Source organism: Schistocerca gregaria, chromosome 9, assembly GCF_023897955.1.
Source record: "Schistocerca gregaria isolate iqSchGreg1 chromosome 9, iqSchGreg1.2, whole genome shotgun sequence".
NCBI classification, from domain to species: Eukaryota; Metazoa; Arthropoda; class Insecta; order Orthoptera; family Acrididae; genus Schistocerca; species Schistocerca gregaria.
In genome coordinates this window covers 23,776,754-23,798,281 of record NC_064928.1, presented here as the reverse complement: position 1 = coordinate 23,798,281, position 21,528 = coordinate 23,776,754, and the positions used below count along the sequence as shown (strand labels likewise).

The 21,528-nt window shown below is 42.2% G+C and overlaps 1 non-coding gene across 1 annotated transcript; it reads left to right on the top strand.

Annotated features, from left to right (window-relative positions):
- The first annotated feature begins 11,421 nt into the window (after nt 1-11,421).
- Nucleotides 11,422-11,493, top strand: Trnad-guc (transfer RNA aspartic acid (anticodon GUC)). The gene has a single exon. It is a non-coding gene; the product is annotated as a tRNA-Asp (tRNA).
- Nucleotides 11,494-21,528: the final 10,035 nt, after the last annotated feature.

Sequence of the window (21,528 nt, the reverse complement as noted above, 5' to 3'; positions counted from 1 at the left end):
TCATGATTTTTAAAGTACGTTTGAGGTAGATGACACTTTTGACATCAGCAGAGAATTTTTTTAGGTTTTGTAATTATTGGAAGAAGCTACGACAATTTTGTGATTTGGCTGAGGTTTTATGATGTTATGATGACGATGTGTATTACGCTGTTGCGGTATGTTTATGATCAATAAGCTGATGCTATATGACTTATTTGATTATGCTACGTATCTGTTGTGATGAAATATTGAAGAAGTGTCGACGAATAAGGTAAGGAATAATGAGTAGTGGTTAGGGACTCTGGCTTGTGAAAAAGGTGGTTGGAAACCAAGAATCGTACTTTAAGAGTTATGAAATGTATGTAAATGCGTGAATGTATTACAATAGGATTTTTTTCTACAGATGTGTAACGCAAATTCTTGACCTGTGAAATTTTTTTATATGAGACTGCCACTGTAGCGGAAACTGCTGTCATAAATATTTCAGTAAGAAAGGTAAGTGACATTGACGTAATGTGTTTTGGGCGCCCGGCTGAGAGGTAGTCGTCTGACAACAGAAAGCCATTAGGTGATAAAAAAAGGGTATTATCCTCGCTATTGACATTCCTTTGTAGAAAGCATCGCAAATACGACACGCCCATTACTTGGAAAGATACTTACATCTGACACCTGATTATAACAAACGTCTTTCTACGAGAGTTGAGGGAATTTTACTAACTTATGAAATGTCGCATGACTATTGAATGATATTTTTATGCTTTGTACATAGTTGCTTATTTCATTTGATATCTGTTTTCCAGCTGTGTTGCAGCATTGGATTTATAAAATAAAATTAAATGCATTTGCTAATGTGAACACTTTCTGTCAACAGATCTATTAAATAATTATTTTGTGATCCACATTCTTCGAAAAAGCAGCTCTTGGAATGGAAAGAGCAATAAGAAGCGACTGATAACAGTAACTGTATATATAATTTTCTTTTCAAGTACTTGGTAATTTGTTGTAGCATTAGTTTTTGTGGTGCACCACTTTAATTACATAGACATTAAGATGTGTTTATAACTTTCCCTTTTCTGCATTGTTGTCTTTACTGTAATATTTTATCTGCTTGAGCTTTGTCATGTTTAGATATAAATTATTGCATTTGCTGCTGTTGTTTACCAGGCATAGTGTTACTGAATTTCACTTTGTATTACTCTGTTAAGCCAGTTTTACTACTGATTTTTTTTCTTGTTTCTGCAGATTGGCTCATGTAACTGATAATGTTGCATTTTCTTTGCAAACTTATATATATATGTATATATTGCTCTGTGCTTTGGCAATTTGAATTTTTTTATTGCTGTTTGTATTAATTGTTTTGTGCTGCTGCATTGCCTCGTCCCTTAGTTTAGCATCTGAGCTCAGTAGATTTTAAGTTAGCTTAAGAGGGGGTAGACTATATAAGAAACTAACTATGAGGAATTGGAAGAAAAGCATTGAGAAGCTATAAGAAAATGGTTTGGCCAAAAAAGTAGTGTACAGTGGTGAAAAACTATTTTTGAAAGAGGATATGAACAGAATACAGAAAGCATGCTTGGATAGGATTTTTTTGGCTGGAGCAAATGTTGAAATAAGAGGGACAATTTATGGTATGAAGTTTTGGGTTGGACTGCAGTACCAAATGTTACCCTGAAAACAAACCCTGTCCTTTCGTTTTGTGTTATCTCACTATGTGTTTGTGTACCCTTGTGTATTTATTTTCTTCCTGTCTCTGTGTACTGTTTCATAGAATTTTTTCTCTTCTAATACTAAGCTACATTCACTATGATGAGGAATACTGTTACCCTCAAATATAATTTGCATTAATAATATGTTATTTACTTTGTAAAGATGTTTAGAGATTATTTATCTGTTCTGTTTTAATGCTCATGTGTGAAGTTGATGTTTCAAAAGTTATTCTGATCTTTTATGTATGTACTTATGCCATATTTTTTTGTAACACTGATGTATTTGTTATTTCAATTCTTTTGTAAAGCCTGTATTACTACAAATGTTATCTGTATTATTATGTTTTAATGATGTATTTTGTACCTTTGTTATTCTATTCTTATGTTATAAAATTGTGATTGACACCAGTTGATCAAATTAAGTAATTTGTAAGTTACATTTCACTACACATGTTTCTGTTGGTCATAGTATTGGACAATATGTGAGAAGTAGGGACTGATAGCGTTTGCACGCGTGTTAATAATTCAGCAAGGGACTGAATAACAGCATTGCTGATTCTAAGGTCATTTCAAACAAATTTTTTTGTGAGTGGACAAGTGGTGGTTATGGACTTGCTATATTATCCGCAAGACTCTTCAATGGTGATTGTACACCTGCACAGTCAAACAGATGGCTGCTGGCCATCTCTACAAGGACTACAGTGGGTCTACACCTTTGATGACCCACAAATACCATTATTTCTACAAGGACTGCAGTGGGTCTGCACCTCTGGTGCCTACCAATACCGTAATCTCTACCAGGACTACAATGGGTCTACTCTGTGACGACCTACCTACCGATAGTCTTTAAAACTTCGTCTAACTCTGCTGTGTGTTTGCTCTGTTGTGGCCCATTACCTGTCTGCATGTCAAGAGTCAGCACTGTCTTTCCGTTGGAAGGACAAAACTACTTCTTCAAGACTGCATGGAAATCCACTACTACCGTGTGCATTTTCTTTTACTACTCAGACTTTGAGAAACACACTGAAATTTTACTTTGACGAATGATCAGGACTGTCTTTATGGACTATGAGAAAATTTTAGCTTTTGACCAACATTGTATCGATAAGTGTGTGCATTTCATTTCTTTGTTATTGTAACTATGAAAAAAATTTTCAAATCTGCATTGACCACTGTCCAAAGCAATTTGTAAGGTTTTTTATGGGGATCATGTGGGCTATGTAAGTAGGCTGTTTAGCTTCATTTCTTTGTTATTGTAATTATGAAAAAATTTTTAATCTGTATTGGCCACTGCCCAAAACAATTTGTAAATTTTTTGTGGGGAGCATGGGGCTATGTAAGTAGGCTGTTTAGGTTTTTTTATTGGTAACGCCGCCGCCATGTAGCACTCTGTATGAAAATCACTGGCTGTGCCATGTGCAGTCTGTGGCTGGTTTGCATTGTTGTCTGCCATTGTAGTTTTGGGCAGCGGCAGCTGTATCCTAACAGCGCGTAGCGTTGCGCAGTTGGAGGTGAGCCGCCAGCAGTGGTGGACGTGGGGAGAGAGATGGCGGAGTTTTGAGATTTGTAAGACTGGATGTCATGAACTGCTATATATATTATGGCTGTTAACGTAAATACATTGTTTGTTCTGTATTAAAATCTTTCATTTCCTAACTATGCCTATCAGTAGTTAGTGCCTTCAGTAGTTTGAATCTTTTATTTAGCTGGCAGTAGTGGCGCTCGCTGTATTGCAGTAGCTTGAGTAACGAAGATTTTTGTGAGGTAAGTGATTTGTGAAACGTATAGGTTAATGTTAGTCAGGGCCATTCTTTCGTAGGGATTTTTGGAAGTCAGATTGCGTTGCGCTAAAAATATTGTGTGTCAGTTTAAGCACAGTTATGTATAAATTGTTCCAAGGGGACGTTTCACTCAAATTGGTAAGAAGACAAGACGTACTAGAAATCCTTTGAAAACACAGGAGACACGAAATTTCATTTATGGGAGGAGAAAACATAAAAATGCAGCAGATGAAACAGGAGAAAGAGAACAGAAAAGCGCAAAAACGAGATTAACAAACAGGCTAAGCAGGAATGGCTTGAGAACAAATGTATATCTATAGAAAAAAATGTATAATAAGGGCACAGAAAGATATCGCCTACAGGATAGTTAAAGAGGCCTGTGGGGAAAATGGATGTAGATACGAAATTGCAGTGCCTGTGTTGTTCCGAATTACGATGCAAAGTTCCTTTGGATATCCATGCATGTGCAAAGGAACTTCGCATCGTAATTCAGAAAAACACAGGCACTGCAATATCGTATTTATCCGCCGACACTGGGCCTGTGACTTTCAAGTAAAATGTCTCACCTTTGCAGGAAAATACATATGAATGTGCGAGACACATGGCTGACCATATATGGAAGTTTGGGTCTGGCCGTGAGTCATGCACGGATAGCCTAATGGATTCCGAACCCCTTCTCACGTAGCATTATGGCAGCGCTGGGGTCCTTCGTCAGCGCTGGTATGTTACTGAAGATCAGATAGATCTCTCTTACGCTCCCCAAGGACAAGGGTGGTCTCGGCCTAGTTTACGTCCATGACAGGGCCATTGCCCTCTACGTTAGCTCACATTTATGTCTGCTGCGCTGTTGTCCTACATGTCTCACGAGTTTGCTTCTGACGGCGCTACGCTGTTTCACTAAGAGCGCCCGTGCCGCTACAGGACATCCCAGCGACCCTCTTTTATATAGGACGTTTCTATTTACAACAAAGATATTGCAGTGTAGCGCTCACGACACCGCGAATGGTCACAACTCGACGCCTGTATCACGACATGCTTCAACGCCGCCCCCTAAATGTGGTCGAACTAAAATATCCTGACGTACGGCGGTGCGTGGTGCGGAAGACTGTACACGATGCCATGCTTGATTCCGACGTTGTTTCCCAATGGTACGTAGTAGTTAATGGGAAGCTGGTGAGGCAAGAACGTCTCTACAATATACACATGGGAGAATCTCCCAATTGTGTGGGTTGTAATACAGTAGATTGTGACGAGCACCGCCTCAGCTGTGGAGAGGCGGAGCCGCTTTGGCACCTAGTACTGCAGATGCTGGCTTATCTCTTTGGAGTTACGCCAGAGCATATATCTGCGCGCACGTAATTGTTTCCGGATGAGACATTTTACCCCAAGACTCGGACCAACTCCGTCACCTAGATGCGTGGACAAACGCTCCGTTACGTCTATTGTGACGGACACAAGAATTTACTTGTCTTCTGGCTCTATTTGCAAGAAAGACATCACGCTACTGCCGGGCATTCCAGATGTCGACAGTGATTCGCAGACTACCTATGGAGTGCCTTTCACAACCCGCCGTGTAGTTGGAATGTTGCAGGTAGTGGTAGATGAGGTCAGAACGAACTGCAAATGATCATACATTGAACTATCTTAATCAGTGGGCGCATCGCTGAGAAGCGTAACTACGTTGTCATAGCTTTATTTTCATGTTATTTATGTTTACTATCTTCGATGGTGTCTTCATTCTGTTCTAGTTTTCCAGGCTTGATTAACTATGATTGTTCGCACATTGATATCTATACAAATAAAAACAAAAATAAAATAAAATAAAATAAACAATTTAAAAAATACGTTCCACACAGTATTTGAAATACTCTCCCCCTTCTTCTTCTCATCGTTTTTTTGTGGATTGGCGCACACACGTTAGTCCCGTACTGTATAGTTTCTTCACATTTCAGATAGGGGCGTGGTTACGTATAGTTAGGAAGGCAACGCCTGAACAGGTGAGAGTTCATTTTTGTTTGTTAGGAACACAAGTGGCGGTGCCCCGTAGGGATGATTATTATGTTGTTTTATTTCTTTTGTCAGAAAAAATGGAATTTTTTTTTTTAAAGTGGTAAGGCGACCTCTCGCGATAAGCAATACGGAACAAATTTTCGTTGCCAGCATCCCATTCTACAGCTGACGATTGTCCATATTCGCAACTGCGAATACATTTTGTGGTGTCACCGCCCGACACCACACTTGCTAGGTGGTAGCCTTTCAAACGGCCGCGCTCCGTTAGTATACGTCGGACCTGCGTGTCGCCACTATCAGTGATTGCAGACCGAGCGCCGCCACACTGCAGATCTAGTCTAGAGAGACTCCCTAGCACTCGCCCCAGTTGTACAGCCGACTTTGTTAGCGATAGTTCACTGTCTACATACGCTCTCATTTGCGAGACGACAGTTTAGCGTAGCCTTCAGCTACGTCGTTTGCTACGACCTAGTAAGGCGCAATAATATATAATATTGTGACTCATGTGCCGTCAAGAGCGACGTTCATCATTAATGGATTAAAGTTAAGTATCAGTCTAAATTCGTCCGCTTTCTGAATTCTAATTCCTTTTCATGTTACAGGCCTTACGTCAGTATAGTTCTTCCCTCCTCGCGCCAGCCTGCGTGAGCTAAATCGCGTGTATTTCGGCCTCTTCTCGTAACACGGTGTTGGCTCTTCTGCCAACACAACACATTTAATTTATATAAGAGAAATAGAGCTCAGACGGAAAACCAGTTCTACGCAAAGAGGGAAAAGCTGAGAGGTGGGAGCGACGTATAGAAGGGCTATATTATACAAATGGAAAGAAAGTACGAGGGTATTTCGGAAAGAGTAAAGATACACCGTACGCCAGAGGAACAGAACAGTTTTGGCGATCAAGTTGGGAACACTGGTGTTAACCTCTAACCGTTAGCTTTCTCCTGGCGGTCGTTCGGCAGTTGAACGCTACTTCTGGTTGGACTAGGCCGTGTTTTAAATGGCTGCGCCGATTCAGAATCCCGCCAAATGCGAAGTGCGCTTCGTCATACGTTTTCTTCATGCAAAAGGTGAGCGACCAGCGGATATTCACAACGAAATTGTTTCTGTTCGTGGGAACATTATGAATCGACAAAATGTAACGAAATGGTGTCGTCATTTCCCTGAAGGTAGGGCCGATGTTCATGACGAACAAATAACAGGTCGGCTATCTGTGATCTCTGATGCCCTTCTTCGGAGAACGGAGGAAGAAATTCGTGCGAATAGACGTCTCACATTGAAAGAATTGCTTCAGATCATACCGGACGTGTCAATGACAACTCTTTATGACGTTGTGACTGTCAATTTAGGCTAGAGGAAATAGTGTGCGAGTTCCAAAACTATTAATGGAAGAACACAAAAAGAAAAGGATGGGCTTTGCACTCTACTTTCTCACACGCTTTGCTGAAGCAGGTCATGAGTTCCTTGATCACATTGTGACAGATGACGAGAAGTGTGTTTATCACCATACACCTGAATCCAAGCAACAATCAATGCAATGACGCCATTCGAATTCACCAAAAGCCAAGAAATGCAAAACGTCGATTTCAGCGAAGAAAATCATGGCTTCTATTTTCTGGGACAGACAAGGCATTCTTTTGTTCGAATTTATGCCTCCTGGAACGACAATTAATGCTGCTACATACTGCCAGACTTTGAAAGGTCTTCGAAGGGCGGTTCAAAACAAACGCAGGGGAATGCTGACAGGTGGAGTCCGCTTGTTTCGTGACGACGCTCGGCCTCACACGGCTCTCGTAACCAGAGTACTGCTCAAACGATTCAAATGGGACGTACTGGACCATCCGCCGTACAGCCCCGTCCTTGCGCCCACCGACTTCCACGTCTTCCGTTACCTGAAGTCACACATTGGTGGAAAATCATTCCACGACGATGAAGAGATCAAAGATGAAATTGAAATGTGTTTCCGACAACAGGCGGAAACCTTCTATGACTGTGGGATACGAAAGCAGAACTGGCGAAACAGGAAATTTGTAACACAACTTGACCAGAAGAAGGGATCGTTTGATACGAGACATTCTGAGATTTCAAAGGATCACAAATTTAATACTGGGGGGTAGCGAGGGGGGCTAAAACACGTAGAGAGAGAGAGACCAAGAAAGGAGTACCGTAAGTAATTCAAATTGGTGTGGGTTTCAGTAGTTATTAAGGAATGAAGAGGCTTGCAAGGGATAGAGTAGTGTTGAGAGCTGCATCAAACCAGTCTTCGGATTGAGAGCTACAACACCACCACCACCATCAACAACAACAACAACAATATTATTTATTCTTTAAAAAGTAATATATTGTACAGTAGCTTCACGCCTTTGTAAAAATAAAGTTTTAACAGAATGTCAGTTTGGTTTCCAGAAAGGTTTCTCAACGGAAAATGCTATATATACTTTCACTAATGAAATATGAATGCTCTGAGTAACCGGAAGTCACCCGTTTGGATTTTTTGTGATCTCTCAAAGGCTTTTGATTAAGTAAATCATTGAATACTTTTAGATAATCTCAAGTGCTGTGGTATGGATGGGACAGCGCTCAAATGGTTTAAATCATACCTAACTGGAAGAGTGCAGAAAGTTGAAACAAATAGCTCACCTAATAAGCAAGAAACTGGTGATTTCTCAAACTGGGGAACAATCAAGAACGGGGTGCCGCAAGATTCGGTCTTGGGTCCTCTGCTGTTCTTAATATACATTCCTGGAAATGGAAAAAAGAACACATTGACACCGGTGTGTCAGACCCACCATACTTGCTCCGGACACTGCGACAGGGCTGTACAAGCAATGATCACACGCACGGCACAGCGGACACACCAGGAACCGCGGTGTTGGCCGTCGAATGGCGCTAGCTACGCAGCATTTGTGCACCGCCGCCGTCAGTGTCAGCCAGTTTGCCGTGGCATACGGAGCTCCATCGCAGTCTTTAACACTGGTAGCATGCCGCGACAGCATGGACGTGAACCGTATGTGCAGTTGACGGACTTTGAGCGAGGGCGTATAGTGGGCATGCGGGAGGCCGGGTGGACGTACCGCCGAATTGCTCAACACGTGGGGCGTGAGGTCTGCACAGTACATCGATGTTGTTACCAGTGGTCGGCGGAAGGTGCACGTGCCCGTCGACCTAGGACCGGACCGCAGCGACGCACGGAGGCACGCCAAGGCCGTAGGATCCTACGCAGTGCCGTAGGGGACCGCACCGCCACTTCCCAGCAAATTAGGGACACTGTTGGTCCTGGGGTATCGGCGAGGACCATTCGCAACCGTCTCCATGAAGCTGGGCTACGGTCCCGCACACCGTTAGGCCGTCTTCCGCTCACGCCCCAACATCGTGCAGCCCGCCTCCAGTGGTGTCGCGACAGGCGTGAATGGAGGGACGAATGGAGACGTGTCGTCTTCAGCGATGAGAGTCGCTTCTGCCTTGGTGCCAATGATGGTCGTATGCGTGTTTGGCGCCGTGCAGGTGAGCGCCACAATCAGGACTGCATACGACCGAGGCACACAGGGCCAACACCGGGCATCATGGTGTGGGGAGCGATCTCCTACACTGGCCGTACACCTCTGGTGATCGTCGAGGGGACACTGAATAGTGCACGGTACATCCAAACCGTCATCGAACCCATCGTTCTACCATTCCTAGACCGGCAAGGGAACTTGCTGTTCCAACAGGACAATGCACGTCCCAATGTATCCCGTGCCACCCAACGTGCTCTAGAAGGTGTAAGTCAACTACCCTGGCCAGCAAGATCTCCGGATCTGTCCCCGATTGAGCATGTTTGGGACTGGATGAAGTGTCGTCTCACGCGGTCTGCACGTCCAGCACGAACGCTGGTCCAACTGAGGCGCCAGGTGGAAATGGCATGGCAAGCCGTTCCACAGGACTACATCCAGCATCTCTACGATCGTCTCTATGGGAGAATAGCAGCGTGGATTGCTGCGAAAGGTGGATATACACTGTACTAGTGCCGACATTGTGCATGCTCTGTTGCCTGTGTCTATGTGCCTGTGATTCTGTCAGTGTGATCATGTGATGTATCTGACCCCAGGAATGTGTCAATAAAGTTTCCCCTTCCTGGGACAATGAATTCACGGTGTTCGTATTTCAATTTCCAGGAGTGTATATTAATGACTTGCCATTCTATATTCACGAAGATGCAAAGCTGGTACTTTGCCGATGATACAAGTATAGCTATCACATCCAACAGACAAGAATTAATTGATGAAATTGTAAACGATGTTTTTCAGGAAATCATTAAGTGGTTCTCTGCAAACGGGTTCTCATTAAACTGCGACAAACCACTGTATATACAGTTCCATACAGTGACAACATTAATAAATATAGACTTCGATCAGAAATCGGTAGCTAAGGTAGAATATTCAAAATTTCTAGGTTTATGCATTGATGAGAGGTTGAACTGGAAAAAACACACTGAAGATCTGCAGAAACGGTTGATTTCAACTACGTATGCTATTAGGGTGATTACAAATTTTGGCGATATACATCTCAGTAAATTAGCTTACCACGCCTATTTTCATTCTCTGCTTCCGTATGGCATCATATTCTGGGGTAACTCATCATTGAGTAAAAGAATGTTCATTGCACAAAAGCGTGTAATCAGAATAATTGCTGGAGCTCATCCAAGACCATCCTACAGACACTTGTTTAAAGAGTTAGAGATCTTTACTGTAGCCTCACAATATATATATTCACTTACGAAATTTGTTATTAACAATCCGAGCGAATTCAAAAGTAATAGCAGTCTGCGTGGCTACAACACTAGGAAAAAGGATGATCTTCACTACTCAAGGTTAAAAACTAACTTTGGCTCAGAAAGGGGTAAATTATGCTGCCACAAAAGTCTTTGGCCCCTTACCTAATGGCATCAAAAGTCTGACAGATAGCTATATAGCATTTAAAAGGAAATTAAAACAATTTCTGAATGGCAACTCTTTCTACCCATTACATGAATTTTTGGATATAGTAAGTGGGTAATTTAACCACCCACCCCCCTCCACCACCACCACAAAAAAATTTAAAATATTAAGTGTCATGTAATATTTTGTGTAATGTAACATCTTGTATAGACACCTTTTATTAACCTGACACATTCCACATCATTACGAAGTGTTGTATTCATGATCTATGGAACATGTACGAATCTAATCCAATCTAATCTAAACAGATCTGACGATGTAGATGACATATGCAATAGTCATTAGATGCTCACCCGTGAATTTAATATTATTATGTAATTTGCTGAGATCTGCTGCTAACGCATTTATTTCACTGTAGGCAAAAGCCTCAATATCGCAAGAGGTTTGAAACTGAAGCATACTAACTTGAAAAATAAATGTGTAATATTTACACACCCTGAATATGGTGCGAAAGCTGCAGAACAAATAGAATCGAGTAACTGGTTGCTATTGTTGCTCTTTCTCGTTTACATATGGGAGAAAATACTATAAATAAAAAATTGTAACAAGAATGACGGAGAAATAGTATGGAAAAGTTTGCACGCTTATCCTTCGTTAACATTAACTTCAACAGCGACGTACGCCTAAGTGAAGCTACGAAGTTAATATATCTATAGTACCTTACCATGCATTCGTAATATAATTATATTTACCTGATCTTCATACAAAAGCATTATAGGTAATGACAAATGAAAGACATAATTAAATATTAATTTGCTTTATTCACTAATTTACTTTGATTGTTTGCTCAGATACAAAACGATAAAGTCGTCCACGAACTTGGGGCGTTCGCTGCCTGCTAGACACAACTGCGTGACGTCGCAGATTCCACGCCCCCGATAACCACAACCGCTGAACTGACATCATCAACAATGTGTGACAAGTGACGCATCAGGAGAGTGTTCTAATACCATGGTAGGCAGAATTTCACAGTCCTCGGTAGTATAGTGGTTAGTATCCCCGCCTGTCACGCGGGAGACCCGGGTTCGATTCCCGGCCGGGGAGAATATTTTTACTTGACGCAGCCTCCCCCCATGAACCATGGACCTTGCCGTTGGTGGGGAGGCTTGCGTGCCTCAGCGATACAGATAGCCGTACCATAGGTGCAACCACAACGGAGGGTTATCTGTTGAGAGGCCAGACAAACGTGTGGTTCCTGAAGAGGGGCAGCAACCTTTTCAGCAGTTGCAGGGGCAACAGTGGATGATTGACTGATCTGGCCTTGTAACAATAACCAAAACGGCCTTGCTGTGCTGGTACCGCGAACGGCTGAAAGCAAGGGGAAATTACGGCCGTAATTTCTCCCGAGGGCACGCAGCTCTACTGTATGATTAAATGAGATGGCGTCCTCTTGGGTAAAATATTCCGGAGGTAAAATAGTCCCCCATTCGGATCTCCGGGCGGGGACTACTCAAGAGGATGTCGTTATCAGGAGAAAGAAAACTGGCGTTCTACGGATCGGAGCGTGGAATGTCAGATCACTTAATCGGGCAGGTAGCTTAGAAAATTTAAAAAAGGGAAATGGATAGGTTAAAGTTAGATATAGTGGGAATTAGTGAAGTTCGGTGGCAGCAGGAACAAGACTTCTGATCAGGTGACTACAGGGTTATAAACACAAAATCAAATAGAGGTCATGCAGGAGTAGGTTTAATAATGAACAAAAATAGGAATGCGGGTGAGCTACTACAAACAGCATAGTGAACGCATTATTGTGGCCAAGATAGATACGAAGCCCACACCTACCACAGTAGTACAAGTTTATATGCCAACTAGCTCTGCAGATGACGAAGAAATTGAAGAAATGTATGATGAAATAAAAGAAATTATTCAGATAGTGAAGGGTGACGAAAATTTAATAGCCATGGGTGACTGGAATTCGGTGGTAGGAAAAGGGAGAGAAGGAAACGTAGTATGTGAATATGGACTGGGGCTAAGAAATGAAAGAGGAAGCCGCCTGGTAGAATTTTGCACAGAACACAACTTAATCATAGCTAACACTTGGTTTAAGAATCATAAAGAAGGTTGTACACATGGAAGAAGCTTGGAGATACTGACAGATTTCAGATAGATTATATAACGGTAAGAAAGAGATTTAGGAAGCAGGTTTTAAATTGTAAGACACTTCCAGGGGTAGATGTGGACTCTGACCACAATCTATTGGTAATGACCTGTAGATTAAAACTGAAGAAACTACAAAAAGGTGGGAATTTATGGACATGGGACCTGGATAAACTAAACGAACCAGAGGCTTTACAGAGTTTCAGGAGAGCATAAGGGAACAATTGACAGGAAGGGGGGGAAAGAAATACAGTAGAAGAAGAATGGGTAGCTTTGAAGGGTGAAGTAGTGAAGGCAGCAGAGGAACAAGTAGGTAAAAAGACGAGGGCTAGTAGAAATCCTTGGGTAACAGAAGATATATTGAACTTAATTGATGAAAGGAGAAAATATAAAAATGCAGAAAATGAAGCAGGCAAAAAGGAATACAGACGTCTCAAAAATGAGATCGACAGGAAGTGCAAAATGGCTAAGCAGGGATGGCTAGAGGACAAATGTAAGGATGTAGAGGCTTATCTCACTAGGGGTAAAATAGATACTGCTTACAGGAAAATTAAAGAGACCTTTGGAGATAAGAGAACCACTTGTATGAACATCAAGAGCTCAGATGGAAACCCAGTTCTAAGCAAAGAAGGGAAAGCAGAAAGGTGGAAGTAGTATATAGAGGGTTTATACAAGGGCGATGTACTTGAGGACAATATTATGGAAATGGAAGAGGATGTAGATGAAGATGAAATGGGAGATACGATACTGCGTGTAGAGTCTGACAGAGCACTGAAAGACCTGAGTCGAAACAAAGCCCCCGGAGTGGACAACATTCCATTGGAACTACTGACGGCCTTGGGAGAGCCAGTCCTGACTAAACTCTACCATCTGGTGAGCAAGATGTACGAGACAGGTGAAATACCCTCAGACTTCAAGAAGAATATAATAATTCCAATCCCAAAGAAAGCAGGTGTTGACAGATGTGAAAATTACCGAACTATCAGTTTAATAAGTCACAGCTGAAAAATACTAACGCGAATTCTTTACAGACGAATGGAAAAACTAGTAGAAGCCGACCTCGGGGAAGATCAGTTTGGATTCCGTAGAAATACTGGAACACGTGAGATAATACTGACCTTACGCCTTATCTTAGAAGAAAGATTAAGGAAAGGCAAATCTACCTTTCTAACATTTGTAGACTTAGAGAAAGCTTTTGACAATGTTGACTTAAATACTCTTTTTAAAATTCTAAAGATGGCAGGGGTAAAATACAGGGAGCGAAAGGCTATTTACAGCTTGTACAGAAATCAGATGGCAGCTATAAGAGTCGAGGGGCATCAAAGGGAAGCAGCGGTTGGGAAGGGAGTGAGACAGGGTTTTAGCCTCTCCCCGATGTTATTCAATCTGTATATTGAGCAAGCAGTGAAGGAAACAAAAGAAAAATTCGGAGTAGGTATTAAAATCCACGGAGAAGAAATAAAAACTTTGAGGTTCGCCGATGACATCGTAATTCTGCCAGAGACAGCAAAGCACTTGGAAGAGCAGTTGGACGGAATGGATAGTGTCTTGAAAGGAGGATATAAGATGAACATCAACAAAAGCAAAACGAGGATAATGGAATGTAGTCGAATTAAGTCGGGTGATGCTGAGGGAATTAGATTAGGAAATGAGACACTTAAAGTAGTAAAGGAGTTTTGCTATTTGGGGAGCAAAATAACTGATGATGCTCGAAGTAGAGAGGATATAAAATGTAGACTGGCAATGGCAAGGAAAGCGTTTCTGAAGAAGGGAAATTTGTTAACATCAAGTATAGATTTGTGTCAGGAAGTCATTTCTGAAAGTATTTGTATGGAGTGTAGCCATGTATGGAAGTGAAACATGGACGATAAATGGTTTGGACAAGAAGAGAATAGAAGCTTTCGAAATTTGGTGCTACAGAAGAATGCTGAAGATTAGATGGGTAGATCACATAACTAATGAGCAGGTATTGAATAGGATTGGGGAGAAGAGAAGTTTGTGGCACAACTTGACTATAAGAAGGGATCGGTTAGTAGGACATGTTCTGAGGCATCAAGGGATAACTAATTTAGTATTGGAGGGCAGCGTGGAGGGTAAAAATCGCAGAGGGAGACCAAGAGATGAATACACTAAGCCGTTTCAGAAGGATGTAGGTTGCAGTAGGTACTGGGAGATGACGAAGCTTGCACAGGATAGAGTAGCATGGAGAGCTGCATCAAACCAGTCTCAGGACTGAAATGTTCTCCGGTATCCTAACCGATTGTTGCACAGCTACAGCTATCCTTAAATTTTTTCTAAATAATAAAACACAAGAAAATGTATGTCTAAGTTGTGGCAGTTTTTAACCGAGCATAGTCATCTTCCACGTTCATACTGAAATTACGGCACGTAAAGGCCACATTTTAAAACAAAATAATTTTCTTGTATAAACAACTACTGGGTTACTTGTTTCTATATGCCACTAGATTATTTGACCACAATATCAAGTCATCTCACGAAATTTACTGGTTCAGTTTATTATTTTGTCTTCGTATTAGTTTTTTAAGACTACAGTTTTTCTTCTTTTTTTCGTTTTGGTCATCTCAGAATCACGTTAATGCTCGTCATCTTCGTTTCTTCTGGTATTTATCCTTTTCTAATATCTTTTCATTCTCATACTTTGGAATCTTCTTCGCTCTGCTGCCCACGATGTTTTGTCCTGGGTCTAATTCTGAAATTCTGACCTGGAAATCTGACAGCCTGAATTTTTTATTTGAAAGTCATCCTGTTGTGAATCGCCGTTTCCTGTAATCCTATGTGTTCCAGGACCTTTGCACCTAATGGAGTACTTTGTTTCTCTTGCTCATAAGAAATACTACGGTTATCGCTCACAAGATTAAAAAGTCGAGATTCCGCCTGGAGTCATTTAAGCTTCTCCCAATACCAGGAATTTATTTACAACTGACGCAATCTGATTAAACATATCACCATTAGCGTAGGGGAGATTACTGAGGGGAGAGAGAGAGAGAGAGAGAGAGAGAGAGAGAAAGAGAGAAAGAGAAAGAGAGAGAAAGAGCTAAGCTTCACATTCAGTTACTTATGCTTTGAAAATAAGGTTTATCAACGAACTGGAAGTCTCACAATGGACAATAGTTTTTCGAGCGATTTGAAAAACAGATTCTTCGGACAATACCCAGAGATTAAGTCAAAATTAGACTGGTATTACAGTTCTGTACTGATACAGTCATATAGTGGGATGGTACTGCAGACGAATTAAGAGAAGCTACTGAGAAGTTGAATGCATTACATCCTAAAACCGAATTCATTAGAAATACAGCATCAGTTTCTTAGAGCTTTCCATTTTCAAGCTATCTTTTAAGTACAATTTCGCTATCTACCTGGAGCCGATCCGTTCAGACGACGTCAGTAATCAGACGTCAACGCATCCCCCACGATATAGGTGGGCGTTTCTGCAGTCTGTGATACACAGGGTGTGCGGACATTTGCCACAGCGGACATTTGCCACGGTTTTACCTGCTCCGAAGGGTTGGGTCCCTCGTCTCCACCACCTCCTCCTCCTCATCGCTGTCACGCAGTAAAGGCACTTACTGAGCCTTTCCGCTGGTTTACTTAACACAGGACCAGAATCACTTTGGATTTTCTGCCACATTTCTAGAGAGATTTTCGTTGCGGAAACTATGAAATGCATCTCGTATTGAAATCCGCACCAAATTTCGAGCCTCAGTAAAACTTCACCAATCTTGGAGATTTTGCGTGCGTCTAAATTATACGTGCCATTTTCGGTGCTCCTGCAGCAGCTTTCTGTCGTGTTTTGTGTACCATGGGGGATCAGTTCCGTCTCTTATTAATTTACTTGGTATCAATCTCTCGAGTGCTGTTGATAGTATTTCTTTGAACTTAAGCCACATATGGTCTTCACTTACATAGTTTGGTAGGATTGGAGACTGTCTCTTAGAAAGACGTCAACCGAAAGTTTAGTTGCTTTTATAAATAGATATATTTCGCGTTTAGTGAATTTCTTTGTTACGGAATTGAGCATTGCTACGACTGTGTGTTCACTAATTCCTGTACCCATCGTGATGGTAAGGATTATTTGTGGCTAAGAGGTCAAGTGTGTTTTCGTAACCATTTACAATTTGAATGGCCTCGTGAACTAATTGTTCAAAACAATTTTATAAAAAGCATTTAGAACAATTATGGAAGTTTTTTCTATCTACAGTATGGTCCGAAAATGTATTTTCGTCAACATACGGAAGGTAGATTGAAGTCACTGCCAACTATAATTGTATGAGTAGCGTACGTATTTGTGATGAGACTCGACTCTTCTTTGAACTGTTCAGCAACTATTTCATCTGAGACCGGGGGTCGTTAAAAAGTGCCAGTTATTAATTTATTCCGGTTGTCGAATATAACCTATGCCCATCACAGGAACTATCTGCATCAGTGTCGCTTGTGAGCTGGAACACACATTACATTATTTTTCCTTAAGTTGTGCTTCCTGTTTCTGTTGTAGTTCAGATCATTACAATTACGGCTTTTCCCTCCAAAACCTAGGATGCCTTCTCTGTGACCCTGTAAATACCAGAGCTAAACAATGTAGAACAACAACGTATGTTACAAGCTTCTGTATTACTTCATTTCCTTATTTCTAACATTTTAAAATAGTACGTCGACTTTAGATGACATGTCAATCATAGATGTTCTTATCTCTGTTTATGAACGTACTTTCAGTCATGTTTTGAACATTTTCCCGCTACCCTTTATTAACTAGTGTTTCGCCGCAAGAGATATCGGATTTTAGAGAGTAAATTAATATGGAGTATGTCGTTCTTCTTTTCAAACATTCACATACCCATTTCTTGTTTCCTTATTGTCTTTTGGGCATGTAATTGTAGTAATTAAAGTAGGCACAAATGCAGCGATCAAAAGAAATGATTAGCGTACATTCGGATTCTCTTTACAGCATTCCTTTCTTGTTGTTCCCATGGCGATGGACTGTTTCTATCGCAATCAGTAACCGTGAAAGGAAGCTACCGTACAGACAGAGGGATCTATATTTATACTTGGCAGAACTGATTACATACTGACATAGTCGTCGGAATTGCTTTCGTTTCCCAAAAGATACAAATATTTCGATTTCGGAAAAGAAGCTCTGTATTTCGCTAAGATGTAGAAGAAGAAGGTCTTTTACGTACTTGTTGTATCGAATAAGATGTGGAGACGGCGGTTTGAAAGAGGATAGAAGTACGAGGAAGGGCGTCCCTTAGCTGAGGGATCGCTACCTGGCGAAGGGGCAAGTGTGGCAAATGTCCGGCATTCGATACACAGTCTACCCTTAAATCAGGACGAGCACAGTCATCAACTTGATATAGTAAAAGTAGCTTTAGCAGATGGTTACCAAACTGAGGACGTCATTGACCTACATAAGAAATAAATTAATAAATGGACGAGCCGTATAGCTGATAAACGCAAAAAAAAAACCTTAGTTGTGTGGCTTCACAGAGGAAAAGCTACTGAAGTGATTGGTCTTTCTTTCCCTAAGAAGAAATCAAGAGCAGTTTTCAGTACTGACAATCAACTATGACATAAAGAAAGAATAGTGCATAATTGGTACTCAAAGTCAGGTATATATAACTATAAATAATGTAGAAATTCTTCAGAGGCCAAAAGGCAGATCTTCTGATGTACCCTTTAGGCAACGTTGTAACTTAGATAATAATGAAACAGCTTTTGGTTCTCATTTGCGGGAAAAACCGCGGACATAATGTAGGACGCATAGATCAACATGTTGATGCAAATCATTGTATTCGTAAGGGACGCTATTTGGACACATAGAAAGCTTAATTTTTTTTTATTTTAAATGTACACAGAGATCAGTTACTAAACGGTACAAAGCGATTTCCGTAACAAGGTCTTTCCGAAGTATTTTCTAATCTGATCTCTTTTCTAATTTTTTTTTTCTTTTCGTTTGTTGTGGTTCCTCTTTTTGACGACTCGCACTTTTATGGTAGCTGCGTCTGTTTACTTGCTGTTTGATGTACACTTGCGACCGCCAGCTACCAGTTTGCTACCCGCATATCCCCTCATCTGTCCTGCTTCTATCGTAAATCTAGCTTATCCACGCCACTAGTTAAATGACCTCTTAACCGTTTTTACTCTGAGAAAGCTTTCTCTTACAATGAGTTTGATATTGTGAAAATTATTAATTTTACATTTGCGATTTAAGAGTTATCAACTTTAAACCATTACTAGTCAACTGTAACCTTCAGTTAAAATTGTCAGAGTTCAGAAGGTTTACATTGCGACTACCTCTCCTGACCCATTCAGCTCACGAGATCATCTGATAATTACATCTTGGGTTGTCGGGTGTTTTGCCGGATATCAGCGTCATTTCGGTCACGTAGCTCGTAACCTTCATCAGGTGCGACCTGAGACTGCTCCTCGAGTGGACCTGGTCCAGTATTTATGCCTATGGCCTTCCCCCTCCACCAACGGCTGCAGGCGCTTCCTCTACGGTCCGCGCCCGTTCCCTGCGACCTGCTGGAGCGTTGCCGCTCCGTTTTTCGTCCGCTGCGGCTCTGGACGTTCCCTCTGCGGTCCGCGCCCACCAATCCCACTTCTGGGTGTCCCATCTTCGGTCTGGTGCGCCTGGCGGTCCGATAGGGGCTCGTTTCCATCTCCATGTCTCTGGTTCTTCTGTTTGTGTAGTGTTGCAACTGGCCCGGTTGCTCCTTTAACAATTCCAGAGCCGGATCCCAGGCTCTGCTTAGCTGGTACCCTGTGTCACAGTTCAGAAGATCGTCAGCCATTTTTATTTCTATCGATTCTCTTATAACACTGTCCCAAAATCTGGGTGTTTGTGCTAGAAACTTGGTATCCTCATACTTCATGGCATGATCTAGTTCTAGACAGTGTTCAGCTATGGCTGACTTAGTCACCTGTCTTAATCTAGTGTGCCTATGATGTTCTTTGCACCTGATCTCCACAGTTCTTGTCGTCTGGCCAATGTAGGACGTACCACATTGACAAGGTATATTGTAAATCCCTGGTTTTCGTAACCCCAGGTCGTCTTTGACACTCCCCAGCAGTCCCCCGATCTTGTTGGATGGACAGAAAACACACTTGATATTGTGTTTACGGAGAATCCTACTGATTCTGGCAGAAATAGAGCCAGCATAGGGCAGATACGCCACCTTCTTTGCTTCATATTGGTCTTCTTCAGGAACCTGTGGTATTGTGGCTGGTTGGAGTGCCCTCTCAATTTGTCTGCCCGTGTATCCATTCTTGGAGAAAACTATTTTGAGACGTTCTATCTCTATAGGTAGATTCTCTTGGTCTGACAGGGCCGTGCTCTGTGGACCAAACTCTTCAGAACCCCATTCTTCTGTGCAGGGTGGTGACAGCTGCTGGCCTGCAGATATAAATCAGTGTGTGTGGGTTTTCGGTACACACTGTGGCCAATTGATCCATCTGCTTTCCTCTGGACTAGTACATCCAGAAATGGCAGCTGGCCATTCTTCTCCAGTTCCATGGTGAACTTGATATTAGGGTGGCACGAATTAAGATGTTACAGAAACTCATTGAGCCTGTCCATCCCATGTGGCCAGATCACGAAGATGTCATCCACATACCTAAAGAAGCATGTGGGTTTAAATGTGGCTGTCTCCAATGCCCTCTCCTCAAAACTATCCATAAACATGTAGGCAACCACAGGGGACAGAGGGTTGCCAATAGCTACACCTTCAGTTTGCTCGTAATATTGGTTTCTGTACAGGAAAGACGTAGATGTCAGTGTATGACTGAAAAGGGCCAACAGAGCACCGTCAAATTTCTCTGCAATCAGTTCTAGTGAGTCCTTCAGTGGGACCCTGGCGAACAGCGATACCACACCAAAACTAACCATGATGTCCGGATCTGTGATGTGCAGTTGCTTGAGGTGTTGCAGGAAATATTCTGAGTTGTGGATATGGTGAATACACATACGGAGACAGGAGACCTTTCAAGTACTTGGCTGTTGTGTACGTAGGTACCCCAATATTACTGACAATTTGGCGTAGGGACGCGCCCTCCTTGTGTATTTTAGGCAGATCATACAGTCTAGGTGGCACTGGCGCTTTTTCCCGTAGTTGTCTGATGATCTTATCGGGCATCCCTGTTTCCTTCAAGAGAGCACCAGTCTTCTTGGCCACCTTGTCCCTGGGGTCACACTCCAGAATTCTGTATGCAGGGTCCCCCAGAAGTTGGTGTACTTTCTCATCATAATCCACCTGCTGCAAGATGACAGTGAAGTTCCCTTTGTCTGCTGGCAGTACTACAATGCTGTTGTCTTCCCAGAGTTTCTTGAGTGCAAGCCTCTCCTCGATTGTGATGTTCGATTTCGGAGGCCTGGCCTTGGTGAGGGCCCTGCAGGTCTCTCGGCGGACTTCCTCTGCCACATTAGGTGGAGGTGTGGCTGCAACTTGCTCTACTGCACTGACGAAACCTGAAATTGGTACGTTTCTAGGGGTCGTAGCAAAGTTGAGACCCTTGCTGAGTACCTTTAAGGTTGTATCATCAAACTGTATGCCAGATTCGTCACAGTGCGTGTCTCTTCCATCTGCTGTGCTTTCTTACTCATGCGGTCAAACTTTGCGGATTGGCAAGATGAGGCATTCCTTCTAGCACACTCCGCTAAAGACCAGGAGGCACGGTCTACCCAATCCCAATCTTCTCTGGTTAAGGAGGCTGCCATGTACAGATGAATGTGTAACAGCTCCCTGGCCACAACATCTAACATGTGGCACATATCTCGAATCCTCTCTCTCACCAGTGTCATGCTGGCACTGCGTTTTATCTGGTTCGCCGCTCTGGAGTTGATGTGATGTTTAATTCTGGCAAATACTGGTACCACTTATCCATCTCGACATCTCAGTAAAAAACTGAGATAACTCAGCATCTTCCCTTTCTTCTGCCGAAGCCTGTCCATCTCCTCCCCATAGAGAC